At 42.9% G+C, this 12,700-nt stretch overlaps 1 protein-coding gene across 2 annotated transcripts in view; it reads right to left on the bottom strand.

Moving 5' to 3' along the window:
* RNF212B (ring finger protein 212B) overlaps positions 1-12,700 on the bottom strand; it is a 585,489-nt gene that overhangs the window by 417,524 nt on the left and 155,265 nt on the right. Inside the window, exon 1 of one of the 2 annotated variants that reach the window (XM_073575554.1) lies at positions 7,330-7,441. The exons of the other annotated variant lie outside the window; for it this stretch is intronic. The gene's annotated coding sequence lies outside the window, so the exon portion shown is untranslated. Of the gene's footprint in view, positions 1-7,329; positions 7,442-12,700 lie in introns of those variants that run through there. 2 annotated transcript variants of the gene reach the window in all.

The raw sequence follows: 12,700 nt of genomic DNA, 5'->3' as shown, positions 1-12,700 counted from the left end.
GGATTTTTTTTTACTTTATTTAGGAATTTTTAAAAAATTATTTACACTTATTTTTTTAACTTTATTATATTGTCCCAGGTGCAGACATCACGGTCTAGTGTCAGATCGCTGATATATTGGATCCGGGGGCCTGCAGGGAGGAGGCCCCCGGAACAGCGAATTCACAATCGAAATGAAAGCTTCAACTCAATCCACAAAAAAAAAAAGTCCCACTCAGGTCTGTCATCTGTTAATGGAAATATAGGGGGTAGTACAAAGGCTCTGGAAAAGATAGCTCCTCACCCTCCAAAAGAAATTCAGCAAATTCTCCACTCCCAAATCCAAATGCCCCCTCCCTTCTGAGCCCCACAGTGTACCAAAACCACATATAGCGTCCACATGTTTGGCATTTCTAAAGCGATGAGAGCCCGCCTAACTAATGGGTGCATGTCTCCAGAAGCACGGGCAAGTCTTAAAGGGAATCTGTCACCCCTTTTTTGAGATATCATAAAATGATATCATTCAATTGTGTCACATAAGGATTCTCCTAGTACTTTTGCTTACCCCTGACCCCGCACCTTTCATGCATAAATACCTTTTTTATATCAGTTCAGATGTATGTAAACTGCCACGGTCCTGTCCGATGGGCGGGGCTTATTCAACTCCTCCCTGCCTTGCTCTACACAAGGAGAAATGCGTAGAGCAAGACAGGGGGGGGAGAGCAGGTAAATAAGCCCCGCTCAGCGGACCGGACAGCGGCAGTTTACATACATTTGAACCGATATAAAAAAGGTATTTATGCATGAAAGGTGCGGGATCAGGGGGAAGCAAAAGTACTAAGAGAATCCTTATGTGACACACAATTGAATATCATTATATGATATCTCAAAAAAGGGGTGACAGATTCCCTTTAATGTACTGCTGACTGCATCGTACTGGTCACTACAATGGCAGTTTGCAATTTTCACTCGGCAACATTCATTGCTGCTTGTTTCTGAAAAATACCCATGGAGTCAAAATCAACACTATACCTGTAGATAAATTTCCAAAGGGGTATAATTTCCAAAATGGGGTCACTTGAGGGGGGATACTACTCTTCTAGCAATTAGGGGCTCTGTATATGGAGTCCGCAAGCTATTCTAGGAAAATCTGTGCTCCAGGTGGCAAATAGCAGTCCATTCCTCCCGAGTCTGTTATGAATGAGTCACCGTAGGAGGCAAAAGCAGAAATACAAGCTAAGTCCAGAAAACCAGAGAAGTTGGCAACTATCAGATTGCAGACCCCTGAACCTATCAACACAACTAGCAGTAGCCGTGGGGGGTTCCTACGATGCCCTAGACCCCTCGATCACAGCCGGAGAATTACATAGGCCTAAAGAAAGAAAGGGGAAATCTAAACTGCCCCAGAGCAGACCCCAAAGCAATAGGCAGCCCCCAACATATAATGACGGTGAAGCAAGATGAAAATACTAACACAGACAGAAAGATAGACTGAGCAAAGACGGGGCCCAAAACTACCTAGATAGGAAAGGACAGGAAGGCTGCTGTCTGCAATCTGCCAAAACCCTATCAAAGACATAAGCCAACAAGCTGATATGAAAAAGGTCCTGAAGCAGCTAGGCTTCAAAAACTAAATCAGCACTCAGGTATTTTCAGAAGACAGAGCTAAATGAATTCAGCACACCCCAGCAGGGAATGGCAGAAATCCAGAAAAACAAAGCAAAACAAAGTCAAAGCAACAAAGCAAAAGGCCGAGCAGCAAACTTAGCTTTAGAGGAGCAGGAATTCAGACTGGTCTCCAAGGATCCCACAGAGAAGTCACCCGCAGGGCAGAAGGGCATCGGCAGCCTTATATCCAGTCAGTAACTCCACTCAGCCAGTCATCATCATCAGCCTCAGGTGTTTGATAATCAGGCTCACTACCTTTCTTTACCAGAAGAGGGAGTTCCTCGGGCCTCAGTAATGAAGGGGAAAATGAACTCACAACACGAGTCTCTCGGTATGGCTAAGCAGTACTGTACAGACACATATGGGGTATTGCCACTTTCAGTAGAATTTGTGGGACAAATTATGGTGTCATTTTTACCCACTTCTTGTGTGAAAATGTAAAATCTGCAGCTAAAACATTTTGGTGGTAAAAATGTAGTTATTTTTTCTTCACTGTCCAATGGTATAAAATTCTGTGACACAACAGTTTTATTAATATGATCACTGCACCCCTAGATGAATTTATTAAGAAGCATAGATTGTAAAATGGGGTCACTTATAGGGGGGAGTTCTGCTGTTTTGGCACCTCATGGGCTCTCCCAGTGGGTCATGGCACCTGCAAACCATTACAGTAAAATCTGGCGCTCCTTGCCTTCTGAGCTAGGCTCCGTGCCTGAAAATCATTTCCCGATTACATGTAGGGTACTGTCGCACTCAGGAAAAAACGAAACTCAGTTTGATGTAAGAAAAAAAAATTCCTATTAGTCGTTGGAAAAATTTAAAAACTTGGGGCTCAAACAACATTTTAGTGTAAGAAATGTGATTATTGTTTCTTCACCGCTCAATGGTATAAAATTCTGTGAAGTACATGTAGTGTCAGTATGATCACTGCTCCACTGGATGACTACATTGGGGAGTGTAGTTTGTAAAATGAGTTCACAAATAGGGGGTTTCTGTTCTAGCACCTCAGAAGCTCTGCCAATGTGACATAGCACCCACAAACCATTTCAGCAAAATCTGAACTCCAATATGGCGCCTCTTCCCTTCTGAGCTTTGCACTGTGCCTTAACAGTAGTATTGTCCCACATATGAGGTATCGGCATACTCAGGAGAAATTGCACCACACATTTTATGGTGCAATTTCTCCTGTTACCCTTATGAAAATGCAACATTTAGGGCTAAAATAACATTTTTGTGGTGATTGTATTATTTCCACGGCTCAACGTTATAAACTTCTGTGAAGCGCCTGGGGGTTCAAAGTGCTCACCACACATCTAAATACATTACTTGAGGGGTGTAGTTTCCAAAATGGGGTCACTTGTGGGGGTTTTCCGCTGTTTAGGCACATCAGGGGCTCTCCAAACGGGACATGATGTCCGCTAATGATTCATAGGGCTCCATTGTATGTCCATTTTGCAAGCCTGCGAGAAAATCTCGCCATACGGATGCAATACGGATTACATACGGATGCTGACATGCGCAAAATACGCGACCACACCTTGATTACGGATGACATACGGAGCACTATTTAGGGGTCTGTCATCCGTATTACGCATGTAAAATACTGACCGTATTTTACGTTGGTTAGTGTGACCCCGGCCTATGACAGGTTTAATAAAGAAATGAAAGAATAGATATAGACACATATATATATATATATATATATATATATATGCATTCTATGTATTCTATGTGTCTATATCTATTCTATCGTTTCTTTATTAAACCTGTCAGTGTGAGTTTACTGTATAGCGCACTGAATTGCCGGCTTTGCTAAGACACCGGGTGCGTATTTCTCGCAGGTCACATGTGTGTGGTCCGTGTGTAATCCGTATTTTTTGCGCACCCATAGACTTGCATTGGCGCACTACGGCCGTAGTACGCTGACAATCGCAGCATGCTGCGATTGGCACGGAGCGTAGAATACGGATGAGAAATATACGGCTGGTGCGAGGGACCCCATAGAGAATCATTGGTCCGTGTCTAATGCGTGCTTTTAGCGCCTCTCAATTGTCCGTATTCCTCGCCAGTGTGACCCCGGCCTAAGAGTGTCTAGTGTTCCCTTTATTTTTTTGAGCAGTATATATATATATATATATATACACACATACTGTATACACACACACACACACATATATATATCTATATATATATACATACGCAAATATATACAGTCATATGTAAAAGTTTGGGCACCCCTATTAATGTTAACCTTTTTTCTTTATAACAATTTTGGTTTTTGCAATAGCTATTTCAGTTTCATATATCTAATAACTGATGGACTCAGTTATATTTCTGGATTCAAATGAGGTTTATTGTACTAACAGAAAATGTGCAATCTGCATTTAAACAAAATTTGACCGGTGCAAAAGTATGGGCACCCTTATCATTTTCTTGATTTGAACACTCCTAACTACTTTTTACTGACTTCCTGAAGCACTAAATTGGTTTTGTAACCTCATTGAGCTTTGAACTTCATAGCCAGGTGTATCAAATCATGAGAAAAGGTATTTAAAGTGGCCACTTGCAAGTAGTTCTCCTATTTGATTCTCCTATGAAGAGTGGCATCATGGGCTCCTCAAAACAACTCTCAAATGATCTGAAAACCAAGATTATTCAACATAGCTTTTCAGGGGGAAGGATACAAAAAGTTGTCTCAGAGATTTAACCAGTCAGTTTCCACTGTGAGGAACATAGTAAGGAAATGGAAGAACACAGGTACAGTTCTTGTTAAGCCCAGAAGTGGCAGGCCAAGAAAAATATCAGAAAGGCAGAGAAGAAGAATGGTGAGAACAGTCAAGGACAATCCACAGACCACCTCCAAAGACCTGCAGCATCATCTTGCTGCAGATGGTGTCACTGTGCATCGGTCAACAATACAGCGCATGCATAACGCCTTTTTGTATGACCAAACAACTCAATCTTTGTTTCATCAGTTCACAGGACCTTCTTCCAAAATGTAACTGGCTTGTCCAAATGTGCTTTTGCATACCTCAGGCGACTCTGTTTGTGGCGTGCTTGCAGAAACGGCTTCTTTCGCATCACTCTCCCATACAGCTTCTCCTTGTGCAAAGTGCGCTGTATTGTTGACCGATGCACAGTGACACCATCTGCAGCAAGATGATGCTGCAGGTCTTTGGAGGTGGTCTGTGGATTGTCCTTGACTGTTCTCACCATTCTTCTTCTCTGCCTTTCTGATATTTTTCTTGGCCTGCCACTTCTGGGCTTAACAAGAACTGTACCTGTGTTCTTCCATTTCCTTACTATGTTCCTCACAGTGGAAACTGACAGGTTAAATCTCTAAGACAACTTTTTGTATCCTTCCCCTGAAAAGCTATGTTGAATAATCTTGGTTTTCAGATCATTTGGGAGTTGTTTTGAGGAGCCCATGATGCCACTCTTCATAGGAGAATCAAATAGGAGAACAACTCGCAAGGGGCCACCTTAAATACCTTTTCTCATGATTTGATACACCTGGCTATGAAGTTCAAAGCTCAATGAGGTTACAAAACCAATTTAGTGCTTCAGAAAGTCAGTAAAAAGTAGTTAGGAGTGTTCAAATCAAGAAAATGATAAGGGTGCCCATACTTTTGCACCGGTCAAATTTTGCTTAAATGCAGATTGCACATTTTCTGTTAGTACAATAAACCTCATTTGAATCCAGAAATATAACTGAGTCCATCAGTTATTAGATATATGAAACTGAAATAGCTGTTGCAAAAACCAAAATTGTTATAAAGAAAAAAGGTTAACATTAATAGGGGTGCCCAAACTTTTACATATGACTGTATATATATATATATATATATTACATATATATCTCGCAGTTTGCGGATTATAAGACACTCCGAAATATAAGACGCACACCAAATTTTGAGGAGAAAAATAGGAAAAAACTTTTTTTTAATAAAATGGTGGTGCTTCTTATAATCAAAGCGTCTTATTGCTTACCGGGGTGTGTATGTGTGTGTGTGGCAGTGGTGAAGCGGGGTCCCATGGTCGCTGCTGGAGGAGGCAAGAGTGGAGCGTTCTGCAGGCCGCAGGCTGGGATGAGGAGGTGTGTGGATGTGTGGTGCGCGGCTGCGGGTGTCCGCTGCTGCCTGTGCCCGATGCTGCGGGAGCTCTGCCGACATTTTGTGAAAGTTCAGAACCCCCACAGTTCCATTGTTTTCTATGCGGTGGACTCCCGGAAAATGGCTGCCGGGGGAGGCGCATGCGCATATGGAGACCTCGACACCAAGATCTCGGGAGATGAGAACTCAGCGCTATTGGTTTGTTGCACTAATAGGCTTGCGAGATACGAGGACAATCGCAGCATTCTGTGATTTTTTTTCTCAGCTTTAATCGGACTGAGAAATGAGATGTAACCCATTGAATAACATTGGTAAGAGTGCAATCCGATTTTTTATCGGATTGCACTCTTGTTTTTCTCGCAAATGAGCATGGGCCCTTAAACTGAATTGCTGGTTGCCGAATGAGTTAACTGGGTCGGCAACATTATCCTTATTTTATCAGATGTGTTGAGGACATGATTTTGTGGCACATACTATTATAGAAGTATGGCCGGGGTCACACTGGCGAGGAATACGGCCGAGTGAGAGGCACTAAAAGCACGCATTAGACACGGACCAATGATTCTCTATGGGGTCCCTCGCACCAGCCGTATATTTCTCATCCGTATTCTACGGTCCGTGCCAATCGCAGCATGTTGCGATTGTCAGCGTACTACGGCCGTAGTACGCCAATGCAAGTCTATGGGTGCGCAAAAAATACGGATTACACACGGACCACACATGTGACTTGTGAGAAATACGCACCAGGTGTCTTTTAGCAAAGCCGGCAATTCAGTGCGCTATAAAGTAAACTCACATTGACAGTTTTAATAAAGAAACGAAATAGATATATACACATAGAATACACACATATATATATGCATTCTACGTGTCTTTATTATTTCGTTTCTGTTAGAAACCCTGTCATAGGGCTCCATTATATGTCCATTTTGCAAGCCTGCGAGAAAATCTCGCCATACGGATTACATACGGATGCTTTCATGCGCAAAATACGCGACCACACCTTGATTACGGATGACATACGGAGCACTGTTTAGGGGCCATTCATCCGTATTACGCATGTAAAATACTGACTGTATTTTGCGTCGGTGAGTGTGACCCCGGCCTATGACAGATTCTCCTGGTCTCAAAACTCTCCAGTCCAAAATTGGCTGCTGGTGGAGGAGCCCATGAAAGTCTATGGGTGTGGAAAATAATAAAATCTGATGCCCTACAAAGCAACAGCCTAGAATCCTTTTTTTTTTTTACAGATACATTGCATCCTTCAACATAGGAAATTGTAAAATGGTCTTCTAATTAATAACTGCTGCTGTATTTAAAAAAAAAAGGTTGTGCACTGATGAAAAAGAAGAAAAAAAATGATTGCATTTTCTAGCTGAAACTGTGATTATTTTTTTATATGCTTCTATGAACCTGACCTAACAGTATTCAGAGGAGCTACTCTGGCTCTCTTTCTTAAAAGGCAATAATAGCAAACCAAAGTTTTTGATCACTTTCTTGATTAGGCCACAATCTGGAAAAATAACATTCTAATACAAAGTCATTCATTATCATTCTTCTACATTACCTACCTGTGAAATACTGTGAAAACCTTTCTGTAGAGACTCTTTACAACTTTTAAAATAGATCTTCTCTAGCGGTTTCAGCTGTGTAGAGATCCATAGTTATGGAGTTATATTTTTTACACATTACCATATATATTCAATCTGTGATTTAAGGATTACACCAAGGTTTGGGTCACTTGTGATATCAAGGAAAGTAAATGATTAGTAAAGGTCACTGAGGTCAGTGAATTTCAGATAACATATCTATTGTACTACGGATCCATTTTGTTATAACTTATTATGAATAGAAGCCATAGTACATGTGAGTAGATTCATAAAATGTATCATCACAAAATTCTTAGTTAATAAATAAGTAATTATTGAATACTGTTTCCATACTGAACAAGGCTTACCAAAGTCAAAAATATGTACGGTACATAGTTTTTGAGATGTGGCATGGCAGTAGGGCAGCATTATGCAACACCACACTGCAACATGTGAACTCTACATCAGACAATAAAAAAGTGTTTGCATAGAAAGGAATTTTTTTTCTCCATGGATTTCACAAAATCTATTCATACAACTGTTTTTTTGTGGCATTTTGTGAAAATTTCAAGAAAAAAAAATTTAACAGTACTGCGACCAAACAAACATGTTTTTGGCACATTTTTCAAAGTAGTCTAAAAAAAACCCTGTAGCAACCAATCAGATCTCATCTTTAATTTTACTATATCACTAAAAAAACATAAAAGCTGAGATTCAGTTGCTATAAGCAACAAAACATTATTGTAATTTAATTTTTTTGGAAGATCAAAAATCCAAACATTTTAGGCTATGTGCACACACAATGTTTTTGTGTTTTTTCCTGCTCCATTGTTTATCCAAATAAGAAGCAGTACCAGCCAAAGCTATGAGATTTCAGAAACCTCATACAAGCTCTTTTTTATTTCCTGACTTAATTTGAGAAGCACTGCAATTTTTTAAATCTGTGGAAAAACAGCAATCTTGTTCAACACTCAAATTCCAAATTTCCAGATAAAAAGAGCTTTATAAACACATTAAAATGATAATGTACGAAAAACACACAGGTTTAGGGCTCGCTCACAATGCCGTATAATACAGATGAGTGCAATGCGAAAAAACATCGCATTGCACTCTGACCAATTTTATGAAATGAGTCGGTGCTCATCTGAGATTTTTTTCTTAGCTTGAATCGGACGGACGATAAAAATCGCAGCATGCTGTGATTGGATGTAAGAATCGGACAGCACTTGCCAATGCAAGTAAATGGATGCGAGAGAAAAATCGGACTGTACACGGACTTACGCCTGATTTTTACGCACACATCTCAAAAGGAAACCCAACATTTCATCAGCCAAGTACAGTAAATTCACAGCCCAAAATATAAAATAGATGTCCTGTAGATATTTAATGTCACAATCCCCATACATATAATAAACTAGCACCCTTTATTGCCTTTCATGTGACACTGAAGGTTGTTTAGACTTATTAACCCCTTCCTTACATTGGACGTACTATTCCGTCCATGTGACCTGGGACCCAAGTTTGTCCCAAGGCCGGAATAGTATGTCCAATGCGATCAGCGGCGCTCACAGAAAATAAAAAAATTGGGGAATAAAATATGATTTTTTTATTTTCAAGCCCGGGTGTTATAAACTTCTGCGAAGCACTTGGGGGTTCAAAGTGCTCACCACACATCTAGATAAGTTCCTTGGAGGGTCTAGTTTCCAAAATGGGGTCACTTGTAGGGGTTTCCACTGTTTAGGCACATCAGGGGCTCTCCAAAGGCAACATGACACCCGCAGACATCAAAGTCTGCATTCCAAAACGTCACTACTTCCCTTCCGAGCCCCGACGTGTCCATACAGTAGTTTTCACCCCCATATGGGATATTAGCGTACTCAGGACAAATTGGACAACAACTTTTGGGGTCCAATTTCTGCTGTTACCCTTGGGAAAATAAAAAAATTGGGGACTAAAAGATCATGTTTGTGGAAAAAATATGATTTTTTTATTTTCACGCCTAGGCGTTATAAGCTTATATGAAGCCCATGGGGGTTCAAAGTTCTCACCACACATCTAGATAGGTTCCTTGGGGGATCTAGTTTCCAAAATGGTGTCATTTGTGGGGGGTTTCCACTGTTTAGGCACATCAGGGGCTCTCCAAACGCGACATGGTGTTCAATCTCAATTACAGCCAAAAAAGTCAAATGGCGCTTCTTCCCTTCCAAGCTCTGCCATGCGCCCAAATAGTGGTTTACCCCACATATGGGGTATCAGCGTACTCAGGACCAATTACACAATAACTTTTGGGGTCCTGTTACTCTTGGGAAAATAAAAATTGGGGGTGAAAAGATCATTTTTTGGGAAAAAAATATGATTTTTTAATTGTACGGCTGTACGTTACAAACTTCTGTGAAGCCCTTGGGGGGTTCAAAGTTCTCACCACATATCTAGATAAGTTTCTTGGGGGTCTAGTTTCCAGAATGGGGTCATTTGTGGGGGGTTTCCACTGTTTAGGCACATCAGGGGCTCTCCAAACGTGACATTGCGTCCGATCTCAATTCCAGCCAATTTTGTGTTGAAAAAGTCAAACGGCGCTCCTTCCCTTCTGAGCTCTGCCATGCGCCGAAACAGTGGTCCCCCCCACATATCAGGTATCAGCGTACTCAGGACAAATTGCACAATAACTTTTGCAGTCCATTTTCTCCTGTAACCCTTGGTGAAATAAAAAAAATTGGACCTGAAGCAATTTTTTTTGTGAAAAAAAAGTTAAATGTTCTTTTTTTTTAAACATTCAAAAAATTCCTGTGAAGCACCTGAAGGGTTAATAAACTTGAATGTGGTTTTGAGCACCTTGAGGGGTGCAGTTTTTATAATGGTGTCACTTTTGAGTATTTTCTAACATCTAGACCCCTCAAGGTGATTTCAAATGTGATGTGGTCCCTAAAAAAAAATGGTGGCAAGCTCCTACATAAAGTTCCCCTGACCTGTGGGGTGTTGGCAGAGCTTCGCATTAAGTTTCTGAGTCTTGCCATGTGTGTTTGGTATTCAGCTCCTGTCCTTCCTGCGTTCAGTTCTAGAAAAGATGATGCCTGTTTTTCCGCCTACTCTGGGGGCTAAGTACCCAGATCTGCTTCTGTTCTGTTTGTTATCAGCTTTGGGGCAGCTGATGTCTGAGTTCCTGGACTTGTCCTATGTGGTGGTACCAAAGCCCTTGTCTTGATTCCTGCTGTGTGTTGCTCCTGAAGTCCTTCTGTGTCTTGAATCCTGTACCCAGTAACTGTGACTTTTTGCTAACTGACTTTCTGTGAACAAACCTGGGTTCATCTTGGAAGTTGGAGTCCGGTGTTCCTACTATGCAGTACTCAGCTTGTTATTTGGTGCAATCCCCGGCCGGCTCCAGTCCAACCCGGCGGTGCTTGCACCAGACCGCTAGAGCTCCTTTTTAGGTCGCTGCCAGATGTCCAGAGGCTGACGACCGTGGCCTCTTGTCCGGACCCTGATGACCATGGCCTGATGTCCGGTGTTTGACGACCACTCCCAGATGTCCGGTGCCTGACATCCTCCGCCAGATGTCCAGATCCTATCCTTCGCTGTCTGATGCCCGGAGCCTGCCGATCGCACCAGATGTCAGGAGCCTGATGACCGAGGCCTCATTTCAGGAGCCTGATGTCCACAGCCTGATGTTCGCAGCCTGTTGGTCACTGCCAGATGTCCGGAGTCCGATGCCAGTGTTCTGATGTTCTACCTGAGATCCAAGTTCTGATGTCCTAATGTCTGCTTAGTGCCTGCTGTCCTATCTGAGACCTGATGTCTGCCTTGAGCCATGATGTCCTGATATCCAGATGTCCTGCCTGAGACCTGATGTCTGGCTTGTGTCTGAGTCCTGAAGTCTGACTTGTGCCCTGATGTCCTGCCTGAGTCCAGATGTCCCGTCCATGTTCCGAAGTCCTGTCCATGTTCTGATGTCCAGCCTGTGTCCAGATGTCCATTCCGTGGTCCTTGTAGTCCAGTCTGTGCTCTTGAGTCGGTCCGGTTCGTGTTCCTGGTGTTAAGGATCTGCAACACAGGACTAGGGTAGAAGGGGGAAAACTGACCCTGCACTATGACTAGGCTGATAACCTATGATGGAGTGGGCAACCCATTCCTTGCGAATAGACCCACCGACGATCCTAGGTTAAACTCAAGCGAAGACCTGTAGATAGGGGGTTCCCTGAAAGATCTAAGGACTGGGTACAAAAATGGGTCACCTCCAAATAGAAAACACAGAGAAGGCTGCAGAACCAACTGAAAACAGAAACTAAGACTAGAAGAACCAAAGGTCCCAGCACTGCACAAATTAAAGCACACAGAAGACAAAGCAAAGCACCAAGCCAGAACTCAAGCGGATTAACACTGTTGTCCAGCAAGGACTGGGAGGCAGGTGCAGGTTAATAAAGAGTGATACAATCACCTGACCCAAGACAAACCCAGCACCAGAGGAAAAAGACCAGTAGCCAGAACACCACAAGAAAATGGTGGAAACAGATTCGAACACCTGGATGAATTCCTCCTCCGTGGTTCTCAGGAGTCTCCAACTGTTTTGCCAGTGACGGTCCCGCGAGTGAGCCCTGGATCTGACTGATGCCCGATGCTATAGTCCCAACGTTCCTGTGCTATCCATGTCTTGTTTATGTTCCGTTGTCCTGCCGGTTCCCTGGGGTATTACCCGTGAAGGCTCCAGCAATTGTCAGAAGACTGTCCGAGGTCGGTGTCTGATATTCTCCTGCTGTGCCTATGCTACGCCTGAGGGCTGAGAGAGATGCCATCCTAGTATGCCCGAGCCAGATAACCCTGGACTGCATCAATCTGTAATGACCCTAGCCATCGTCTGAAGTCTGCCCGAGGTCGGTGTCTGATGTTTTCCTACTGTGCCTGTGCCTCTCCTGTGGTCCGAGAGAGAGGTCCTCCTAAAATGCCAATGCCAGAAGTACCTGGAATGCATCAACCCGTGATGACCTCCTGCTTCATCTGTCAATCTGAGATACTTATCTTTCTTGATGTGCATAATCGGGAACCTGGTGTCTGGATATCTTTTTGCTTCATTTAAGTAAACTTTATGTTTCTTCATACCTGAAGTAGTGCAGTGTCTTTTAGTTCTGCATATGGCCATCTTGTCCACAAGCTCAGCTGCCACAGACCCCGGTCGCTACCCTTCCCTAGTCCGGGTAGGCCCAGGTCTCCCTCTGTGGTCCAGTGGGTCCACATTCTACGATCACCAGGGCCGCATACCCCGCCGTCGCTATGGTTCGACTACCTGGGAGCGTTGGCTGGTAAGCCATGCTACATCCGCGATCGTAACACCTTCATGCTTAAAATTTGCAAGACGGCAGTC

Source organism: Dendrobates tinctorius, unplaced genomic scaffold (genome assembly GCF_039654945.1).
Source record: "Dendrobates tinctorius isolate UK_male_01 unplaced genomic scaffold, ASM3965494v1 ptg000044l, whole genome shotgun sequence".
Taxonomy (NCBI): domain Eukaryota; kingdom Metazoa; phylum Chordata; class Amphibia; order Anura; family Dendrobatidae; genus Dendrobates; species Dendrobates tinctorius.
The sequence above is the reverse complement of the archived record's forward strand: the minus strand, read 5'-3'. Positions and strand labels throughout refer to the sequence as shown.